This window comes from Saccopteryx leptura, chromosome 9 (assembly GCF_036850995.1).
Source record: "Saccopteryx leptura isolate mSacLep1 chromosome 9, mSacLep1_pri_phased_curated, whole genome shotgun sequence".
NCBI classification, from domain to species: Eukaryota; Metazoa; Chordata; class Mammalia; order Chiroptera; family Emballonuridae; genus Saccopteryx; species Saccopteryx leptura.
Genome location: NC_089511.1, coordinates 77,994,422 through 78,005,280, shown reverse-complemented (window position 1 = coordinate 78,005,280; position 10,859 = coordinate 77,994,422). Strand labels below are relative to the sequence as shown.

The following is a 10,859-nucleotide window of genomic DNA, read 5'->3' as shown; positions in this document are numbered from 1 at the left end:
CTCGTGTAAATGGGTATGCCCTTAAGGCACTGAGTGTGGGCAGGTGGATCACCACGGAAGGAGGTATTTGTACCTACACAAGCCAGCCTCGTGCAGCGGACAAGGGTAACAGGACTCAGTGCATGTTTATGAGTGCAAGGAAATATGGGGGAACTGTTCTCTCCCGTGCTCAGAAAGTGGGGAAAATAACCCTGGTCACCCTAAGGGAGAAGTACATCTGATGTGGGAGTTTGGGCTCTAGCCTTTCCGTGTGCAGCTCAGCCCCTCTGAGCTCTCCGTATGAGGCCTGTCTGCCTGCCTACCAGACATGGACTTTATATGGTGTTTGGGTTGCCAGGAGGCAGGTCAGCTCATAGGAGCAAAGTATCTCCACCATGCAAACAGCAAACAGGCTGTCCAATCTTGGCCATTCCACATACTTGAATTTCATTTCTATCAAAAATAAAGCTGGTATTTGGGTCCTTTTCTGACTCATGTCTATTTTTCATTTTTTTTTTTTTTTGATTCTTGAAGGGAAGGGTTATTCAAAATCTTAATAGAAGACTCTTACTGGTAAACCAAATGGGTTCTTTCTATGCCAACTTCAGGGGGAAGTTAGAGAACATTGACATCATAAATTGAACTGTGGGAAGCGATTAAGAGTAAATCACAGCTGAACTCTCAGAGGCAATGCATGATTATAGGCTATGCACTGACCTTGTGATAATTCTTTCCATAATCCCAAAAGGGACTGTACTATATTGGAAATAACTTGTGTTAGAGGTAGGAGCTTATGCTAACATATAAAAATCAAACTTAGTAAGTATAATTGTGAAGTTGTGAACTTAATTCTAAAAATCAAACTTAAACGTGAAGTGACTAAGCAAGGAAAATCTTACAGACACAGACGGCAGTGTGGGGACTGCAGGAGGGAAAGGTGGTGGGGGAGGTGGGGAAGGGTAGAGGGCAGATAGATGATGATGGGAGGAGACTTGATTTGGGGTGGGGAATACACAGTACAACGTACAGATGAGGTATTATAGAATTGTACACCTGAAACGTGCATAATGGTCTTAATCAACGTCACCCCAATAAATTCATTTAAAAAAACCCCAAAACAAGTATACAGTGAGATTATAGCTACACCTAAAGGGAGATATGCTAAATGTAAAAAAAAATAAATCAGGGTTTGACAATAACCTCTATGATAATAAATGTGAATGCCTATCAGAACTTTAAACATAGAGATTAGAGTCTCATCCTATCTGCCCTGATGGAATCACTGCTAGAATTTTAAGACCAAGTTGAACTTGACACTTTTCATAGGACACAGGAACAATTGGAGTAGGCCCACAAGATACAATGCCAGATGGTGAAGGGAAGGGTTCATGGGAACCAAAGAATGGGTTATATCCACTGGAGAAATGAAATATGGGAGGAGGTGTGATGGTCATCTTTAAATATCCAAGTGGTGCTCATATAGAAGAGGAAGCTAAAGTGGTCATAACAGGACCAATTGGTGAATATAAGGAAGAGTTTCCTAACAACTAGATCTAATTAGGGTAGAATGTCTCCCATATAGTGAGTTCTTATTTATCTGAGTATAATATACAGAATTTATGCATTTAGGAGAATTAAACAGGTTAGGTACTATTTCGGTATCCAGTTCTGATATGCTGTGATTCTAGTGATTATTCATATAACACTTCTCTAGCACAATCTTAAATTGTTTATAAATCTCTGTTCTAAATGTGGATTCTCTTTACTTTTCTTACTAGTTTATTCAGAAGGGCTAACTTACTGCCTTTCACTTGAGCATTAATATTTACTGAATAAGTAAATAGTAGACACTCAAATATTTTTGATTATGGTGATGAGAGGCTCAATAGTATTTGACTAGTGGATTAATAAACAAAGAAGAATTTTAAGCATTAGCAAAGTTTTTTTCTCATACTATTCATTAACACAAGCAATTTTTCCTAATTTGGTGATATTTCTCTTTAATACTCTTTACATAAGAATTGAGTACAATATGCTGAATAGCCCTGAAGCATCTCTGTTTGAAAAAGAGAAATACAGTTTACATTTTGCAAAAGACATCCACATCCATTATTTCTTTATAACCCTCAAAATAACACTACGGGGTTGACATTTTCCAAATGAGGAAACAAGGCCCAGAGATAGAACGGAACTTGCTCACAGACACAAAGCCAATAAGTAGCAGAGCCTGAACCAAGAACAAGGTCCATTAATTCTAAATTGCATGCTTTCCACTGTAGGTCAAATGCCTCCTAAAGGTCCTAAGTGAAAGGAAGAAGGGTTGTGAGCTTCCATCTGGTCGTTGATCAGACCCATCTACCCTTTTTTACCCCCGTTTGCCTCTCTTCCCCGTGCTCTGAATTCAGTAGAGCCAATTGTTCACAGGGGATATGACTCTGGTTTGCCTGGATGCTGAACTGATGGTGATGCTATGTGAATATGACCACAACATAATATGTCTTTATAAATATCCATTCCTTGCAGGCTTGTGAAACCAACCACTTCCTTGAAATCTGAGTGTGTGTGGCAGGGAGACAGGGACAGGGCAGCTGTAAGCTGGCCCAGTTACCCTAGGCTAGTTTATCGCAAGGCACCTCACTTAAAGGGGGCCTGGAAGCTGGTGCAGTGGTTTAATACCAGGACTGCTGGCAGCTCCCACCTTGTGATCTGGGATTGCAAGGTGATCTGTGAAGAGAGGCTTTGAAATATCATCAGACATGCTCTGAGGGTATGCTTGCTGCTGCGTAAGTGCTTTGGAAAAGGGACACCTATCAAATGTGTTCAGTATTCTCCTTGTCAATCATATTTTCTCTCATGGGTCTTTTTTCTTCCTTTTCAGAAAACAGCCAAAAAATAACATGTTTTCATAATAGATGAAGTATCCTCACATTGATTCATTTAATAAACATGAGTACTTCATTTTATTCACTTAATTTATTTAATTTGTTTAATAAAAATGAGCACTTACGATGATGGGCTACGTTATAAAACTATAGAACTGAAAATTGCTGTTTATGTGATCAGTGAGTTACAGCCCAGTGGGAATGACATCAATTAGATAAACAGGTAAAATATTTTTTACCTATTACGGAGGTTTTTGCAAGATGCTATAATTGGTATTACTGAAGAAGTTACCAGAAATAGTGGAATATAAATTATAATCTATGTATAATAAATAACCTTCCCAAACAGAATAAGAGTGGGCTGACCAAAACCTCACCACATATCAGGTAAGTCCATGAAAATTGACCAACATTTAAATATATCTTTAAATTTTTTTCTTCTTTTTTTTTTTTTTTTTGCCTGACCTGTGGTGGCACAGTGGATAAAGCATCAACCTAGAACACTAAGGTTGCCAATTTGAAACCCCAGGCTTGTCCAGTCAAGGCACATATGAGAGTGAGAGTTGATGCTTCCTGCTTCTTTCTTTCTTTCTTTCTTTTTCTTTCTTTCTTTCTTTCTTTCTTTCTTTCTTTCTTTCTTTCTTTCTTTCTTCCTTTCTTTCTTTCTTTCTTTCTTTCTTTCTTTCTTTCTTTCTTTCTTTCTTTCTTTCTCTTTCTTTCTTTCTTTCTTTCTTTTTTCTTTCTTTCTTTCTTTCTTTCTTTCTTTCTCTCTTTCTTTCTTTCTTTCTTTCTTTCTTTCTCTCTCTTTCTCTTTCTTTCTTTCTTTCTTTCTTTCTTTCTTTCTTTCTTTCTTTCTTTCTTTCTTTCTTTCTCTCTTTCTCCTCTCTAAATATAAGTCTTTAAAATTTTTTTTTCACAATTTGCTTACTGGTAATTTGAATAAAAATTTGTAGCTGAAGCAAATAGTGATCATTTCTAAAATAAAACTTTCCCTCTTAAGGGCCTTAATTATTGTTTAAGTAGATTTTTGAAGGATGCAGTGCCATAGACAGACTTATTGGTGGCCTCGGGCCTGGGGCCAATTCACAGGGCCTCCTCCCTGCTACTGCCACCAAATGTCCATTGTGACTACATAGTTAATTATAGAACAAAGTAATGCCATTTTAAACATTTTATATTCTCCATGGAGTTTCTAGTTGCCTTTATTTTATTCTTTTTCTTTTTTTCTTTTTTCTTAAGTGAGAGGAGGGGAGATAGAGAGACAGACTCCCACATGTGCCCCAACCAAGATCCATCCAGCAACCCTGTCTGGGACTGATGCTCAACAACTAAGCTATCTTCGGCATCTGAGGCTGACACTTGGACCAACTGAACTATCCTCAGTGCACAGGGTCAATGCTCAGACCAACCAAGCCACTGACTGCAGAAGGGGAAGAAAGAGAGAAGGAGAGAGGGAGGGGGAGAGAAGCAGATGGTCGGTTGCTTCTCATGTATGCCCTGACCAGAGACTGAACTGGGATGTCTACAAGTAGGGCCAACACTCTATCCATTGAGCAAACCAGCCAGGGCTTTTATTTTATTCTTGAAATATTTTTTTATATTCTTTAGGCATAGGTATTCTCTTAGCTTTTCCTTTGATAATTCTCTTGAATTAACTCTATGATTTCTTTGAATCTCCTTTCAAAACATGTCCATTACAGATCATTGCTCAGAATATAATAACATGGGCAACTGAATGCAAAATAAAGTGTGTGACAGGGAGACAAGAGACAGGACAGTTTGTCATAAGTTGACATATATCCTCAAGTAGCTTTCTGTGTCAGTTTGGATTAGGTATAGCTGCATATAAGAGCATAATCAGGGCCCTGGCCAGTTGGCTCAACGGTAGAGCGTCGGCCTAGTGTGCGGAGGACCCGGGTTCGATTCCCAGCCAGGGCACACAGGAGAAGCGCCCATTTGCTTCTCCACCCCTCCGCCGCGCTATCCTCTCTGTCTCTCTCTTCCCCTCCCGCAGCCAAGGCTCCATTGGAGCAAAGATGGCCCGGGCGCTGGGGATGGCTCTGTGGCCTCTGCCTCAGGCGCTAGAGTGGCTCTGGTCGCAACATGGCGACGCCCAGGATGGGCAGAGCATCGCCCCCTGGTGGGCAGAGCGTCGCCCCATGGTGGGCGTGCCGGGTGGATCCCGGTCGGGCGCATGCGGGAGTCTGTCTGACTGTCTCTCCCTGTTTCCAGCTTCAGAAAAATGAAAAAAAAAAAAAAAAAAAAAAAAAAAAAAAAAGAGCATAATCAACAATATATGTAACTGAAGCAAGATACTTTTATTTTCCTATTAAAAGAAAAACTTGGCAGTACAGAGTAGGTATGGGGGACTTATATTGTCACCAGAAACTTAGTTTCCCATTTTTCTTTTCCATTATGTTCCACTTCTGGCTTTCTTTCTCAGGGAAACCAAAAAAGCAAAAATGAATGTTAGATCTCTAGCTACCAGACTTACAAATTAGAAAAAATAATAAGAGGGAAGCAATCGTTGATTTTTAAGGATTTCTCCTTGAAGCACCTTCACAACACATCCACCAGAAATTACTGGACAGATCCATAGCTGCCAGGAAGGCAGGGGAATGTATTGCTGGATGGTGTTTAAGTAGAAACTGTTTTCCATTGCAGACCTATGGGGAAGGAAAAAAAGAATGAGTCATTGTGGGGAACATATTTTTATCTCTTTCATGTCTTAAAATATTCCTACTTTGATCTCACATTTGTCTCATATTTTGGTTAAAATTCCAAGTTGAGAATCATTTTCATCAGAACACTGAAAGTATTTTTCTACCATAATATAACAGTTACAGTAATGTTAGCAGGGTGTCCTACAGAGGTGTCTCACTTATCTGATTTAGTTATTTATTTAGTCTCTGCAAGTTCTTTATCCTTAATATTCTGAATTTAACATTGAGTTTTTCATTTATTGTCATTTATCATATCTTTTAGTTCTTCAAAATTACATTCCAATATTTCTTTGATATTTTTTCCATTCACTTCTTATATCTATTCCTTCAATCACTTCTAATTTTTGACTGTTAGGGCTCTTGGATAAATCTTGTGTCACTTACCTTCTCTGTCATATTTCTGTCTCTTTATTTTCATTCTACTTAAAAGAGAAAGGTATCCTGGAATATTTTTTTCCTTTAAATCCTTCAACCTATTTTTTTTCTTTTTTCAGAAGTTTGTTTTGTTTTGGCAGATTATTTTAATCACCAAGATCTCATTTTTTTTCTCTAAACCTTCCTTTTTCATAGCATCCTGTTATGTTGTGAATGCAGTGTCAGCTTACATGTCTTTGAGTATATCAATAAAGGGTTTCTTTTGTGTTCTTTTCTTCATTATTTAAAAGCTCTATTTCCTTTGAAAACTTTTGTTATTTGTTTATGTAAGAATCAATCTCATGTCACATTTTAGTCTTCAAATAGTGATTTTTTGTTTTCTACTCATATTTAATAATGAAGACATGTAAGAATTTCAGTTAATATAACTCATGAAAGAAACTCCCACCACTGCAAACATTATGAAGTATTAAAATACAGACATACACACACATGAATGAGCTTGAAAGTAGAAAAAGAAAATCAGCTGCTTTCAAAAGAAAGGAAGAAAGAATAACTCAAAGCCATAGCTAAGTATACAAATAAAGGGGAGATGGCGCACAGGGCCATCAGATTTGGTTATAAGATAAATGCTTAGGGAAGAAGGTTTTAGGATCAACGAACTGACTCTGAGCTCCTGAAGAAGGATTTGAGTCTGGAAGGACATGACATGGAATCCAACCAGCTGCTCTCAACAATATGTGATAAAAAAAATGCATTCACAAAAGATTCATTCACTGCCAAGTCTAGGTGTGGGAGATATGAAGTTAGAATTCACACACTACTCTTAGGAAAGAAATTACAAGCATAAAGTAAGCATAATATCCGCTCTGGAATTCCTGATACCCACAGGGTCTTAGCAAAGGCCAATTTAAAATTGCATAATAGAATTATTCTCTAGAATAGAGTATCACATGCTGTCTTGGCAAAAATGTCAATAAAAAAGAAGGAAAAGAGGAAGTGGAGAAGGAGGAGAAGAATTATAAAGAAAAACATAATAATGAGATTTAGCAGGTATAACAAAAAGAAAAATTAAACCCCATGTACTGTACAGGTAATTCACCAAGTTAGAAAAAATTATTTTTTTTAAAAAAAGGCAAATCTGGAAAAAATAAACTCCTAAAAATAAAAAATATATAACTAAAATTTTCCAGTTTTGATGCAAACTATAAACCCACAGATTTGAAGAGCACAACAAACTCCAAAGAGAATAAACAAAAATAAACCACAGCACAGCATAATTAAGCTGCTGAAAGCCAGTGATTAAAGACCTTACAAACTGCCAAAAAAGGAAGCCACATTCTATCAATATATAGAGGAATGAAATAAGAATGACCACAGATCAGAAATGATGCAAGACAGAGCACAGTGAAAGAACATATTTAATGTGCTTAAGGGGAAGAGTGTCAACCTACAACTCTGCATCCAGTGAAAATATTCTTCAAAAATGAAGGTGAAACAAGGCCATTACTAAAAAAGCTAAAGCAGAGAATTTATGGCAAGTAATATCACACTATAAGAAATGTTCAAGAAAAAATTTCAAGCTAAAGAATAATGTTCCAAAAAGAAAGTCAGATTTACATCAAGAAATAAAGAACACTGAAAATGGTCAATGTGGGAATAAAAAAAAGTGTATAATTTTTTTTCCTTATTCTTAAAATTTCTTTAAAAGATAATTGGGTCCTGGCTAGTGGTTCAGTAGATGGAGTGTCATCCCGGCATGCTGAGGTGTGGTTTCGACCCCTGGTCAGACCACACATGAGAAACAATCAATGAGTACACAGCTAAATGGAAAAACTAAACGAAACTGAGTTGGTGCTTCACTCTCTCTCTGTCCCCTCCACTTCTTCTCTTTCTGTCTCTGAAATCATGGAAAAAAATTTTTTTTAAAAGTCAAAGATAATTGGCTGTTTAAATAAAAAATTTATTATACATTTTATAAATATGTAGAAATAACATCTATGACAATAATATAAAGGATAATGGGGGAATGGCAGCATCCTATGTTAAGGTGAGATACTGGATTGAAAGTAAATATTAATTAAAGACATATTGCAATAAGTTGAAAATTATTATCGGAAACCCTAGAACAAGCTCACATACCAAAAAAAAAGGTAAGTTAGAATGCTAGAATGCTAAAGCTACTACCATATTTTCCCATGTATAAGATGCTCCCATGTATAAGACACACCTTAATTTTGGGGCCCGAAATTTGAAAAAAAATGTATTACATAGTAATTGAACTCAAGTTTTATTCATCATATAATTCATACAACTCTTCATCACTGTCAAAATTGTCATCCATTAACTTGTCTTCATCTGTGTCTGATGACAAATCACTGTCTTCATATATTGCCTCGTCCTCAGTTCCATCTATGACATTTTAAATGCCACACTTCTACAACCACTGTATAAGATGCACCTAGTTTTTAGACCCCAAATTTTTTGAAAAAGGGTGTGTCTTATACATGGGGAAATATGGTAAATTTACCATTAAGAAGGCAGAAAAAGAGACCAGAGAAGCAGAGGAAAATCGTACAAATAGAAAGCAAATAGCCAGATTATAGAATAGAAACCAAATATTCTGATAATTTTATTACATGTATATTGTCTAAGCCAGTGGTAGTCAACCTGGGCCCTACTGCCCACTAGTGGGCATTCCAGCTTTCATGGTGGGCGGTAGCGGAGCAACCAAAGTACAAATAAAAAGATAGATTTAACTATAGTAAGTTGTTTTATAAAGATTTATTCTGCCAAACTTAGCAAAAATCTGACATAAAGTACTTGATAAGTAATTATTATTATATGCTTTAACTCTGCTTTATAAATTTTATAAAGTAAAGTTACTTCCCTACTTTATAAATCACCATTACTATGGAACCAGTGGGTGGTTAGAAAATTTTACTACTAACAGAGATACAAAAGTGGGCGGTAGGTATAAAAAGGTTGACTACCCCTGGTCTAAACACTCCATGAGAAGGCAGAGGTTCTTCAGCATCTTTAGGAACAAGAAAAAACTATATGCTATAAATAGAAAAATAAATGTAAATACAAAGACAGGTTAAAAGTAAAAAGATGAAATAAGATAAATCATACAAACACTGAAATAGCTATATTAATAACCAAGTAAGTTTCAGGATGAGGAATATTATCTGAAATATGGCAGGACACTTAAAAATTGAGAATGGCAAATGCATCCAGAGTATATAATCATTCTTGATGTGTAAACAATATCTAATGGCAGAGCTTTACGACACATAAAGCAAAAACTTACAGACTAGACTAAAATGAAATATAAACATTTACAATTATTGTTGAAGATTTAACATTTATGTCTTAGTAATTAATAAAAGTGTATATATAGTATCCATACAGGCATAAATAACAAACAAAAATGTAAAGCAATTTGTGTTAGTTGACATTTATAGGACAACATACTAACAATAACAGAGATATATTCTTTTCAAGTGCACAGAAAACAACCACCAGCTAGACTATAAGCAGAACTCAAACATTTAGAAGGATTAAAATCACACAGGGTATATTTTGTCATACTTATACACATCTAATAGGAAATACATACCAAAAAAGAATCTAGACACACATCTAATAGGAAATACATACCAAAAAAGAATCTAGACAATATCCAAATATTTTGAAATTAAGCAAGACATTTCTAAATAACAAGTCAAACAAAATATCATAAATTACATTATTAATGATTTTTAAAAGAATGATATAAAAATCACCACATATCAAATGTATAAAAGGTTAAGCTAAAACAGTATTTAGAAAAAAAATTATTGCTTTAATTATATTATATTTTATATAATATATATTAATATATTAGAGAAAACAGTTTTATTTTTTTTATTTTTTTATTTTTTTATTTTTTAATAATTTTATTTTTTTAATGGGGTGACATCAATAAATCAGGATACATATATTCAAAGATAACAAGTCCAGGTTATCTTGTCGTTCAATTATGTTGCATACCCATCACCCAAAGTCAGATTGTCCTCTGTCACCTTCTATCTTGTTTTCTTTGTGCCCCTCCCCTTCCCCCTTTCCCTCTCCCATTCCCCCCTCCCCCCCGTAACCACCACACTCTTATCAATGTCTCTTAGTCTCACTTTTATGTCCCACCTACGTATGGAATAATGCAGTTCCTGGTTTTTTTCTGATTTACTTATTTCGCTTCGTATCATGTTATCAAGATCCCACCATTTTGCTGTAAATGTTCCGATGTCGTCATTTCTTATGGCTGAGTAGTATTCCATAGTGTATATGTGCCACATCTTCTTTATCCAGTCATCTATTGACGGGCTTTTTGGTTGTTTCCATGTCCTGGCCACTGTGAACAATGCTGCAATAAACATGGGGCTGCGTGTGTCTTTACGTATCAATGTTTCTGAGTTTTTGGGGTATATACCCAGTAGAGGGATTGCTGGGTCATAAGGTAGTTCCATTTTCAGTTTTTTGAGGAACCACCATACTGAGAAAACAGTTTTAAAATCAATTATCTAAGTTCCCATATTAGCAAACTGAGAAAAGTACCTCAAAATAACTGAATGGGAAAATAAGGTAAGAACAAAATTTAACAAAATGAAACACATACATACATGAAAGAAAAATTAGTGAAACCAAACCTGGTTCTCAGAAAACATAAGAAAAATTAATTAACTTCTAATGAACTCCTAGATCATGGATTAGCAAAAGGACATTAGTAGATTAAAAGTATTGTTCAATGTTAATTTTCTGGTCTCAATAATAGTATTATAATTATATAAAAAATGTTAACATTTAGGGAAGCTGGATGAAAGGCATACAGATAGTTCTTTGGGCTATTTATGACAACTTC

At 35.7% G+C, this 10,859-nt stretch overlaps 1 protein-coding gene across 1 annotated transcript in view; it reads right to left on the bottom strand.

Moving 5' to 3' along the window:
* Nucleotides 1–5,174: 5,174 nt before the first annotated feature.
* Nucleotides 5,175–10,859, bottom strand: part of LRMDA (leucine rich melanocyte differentiation associated) — a 1,214,945-nt gene continuing 1,209,260 nt past the window's right edge. The window contains exon 9 of the mRNA XM_066349607.1: nt 5,175–5,527. The gene's annotated coding sequence lies outside the window, so the exon portion shown is untranslated. The remainder of the gene's footprint in view (nt 5,528–10,859) is intronic.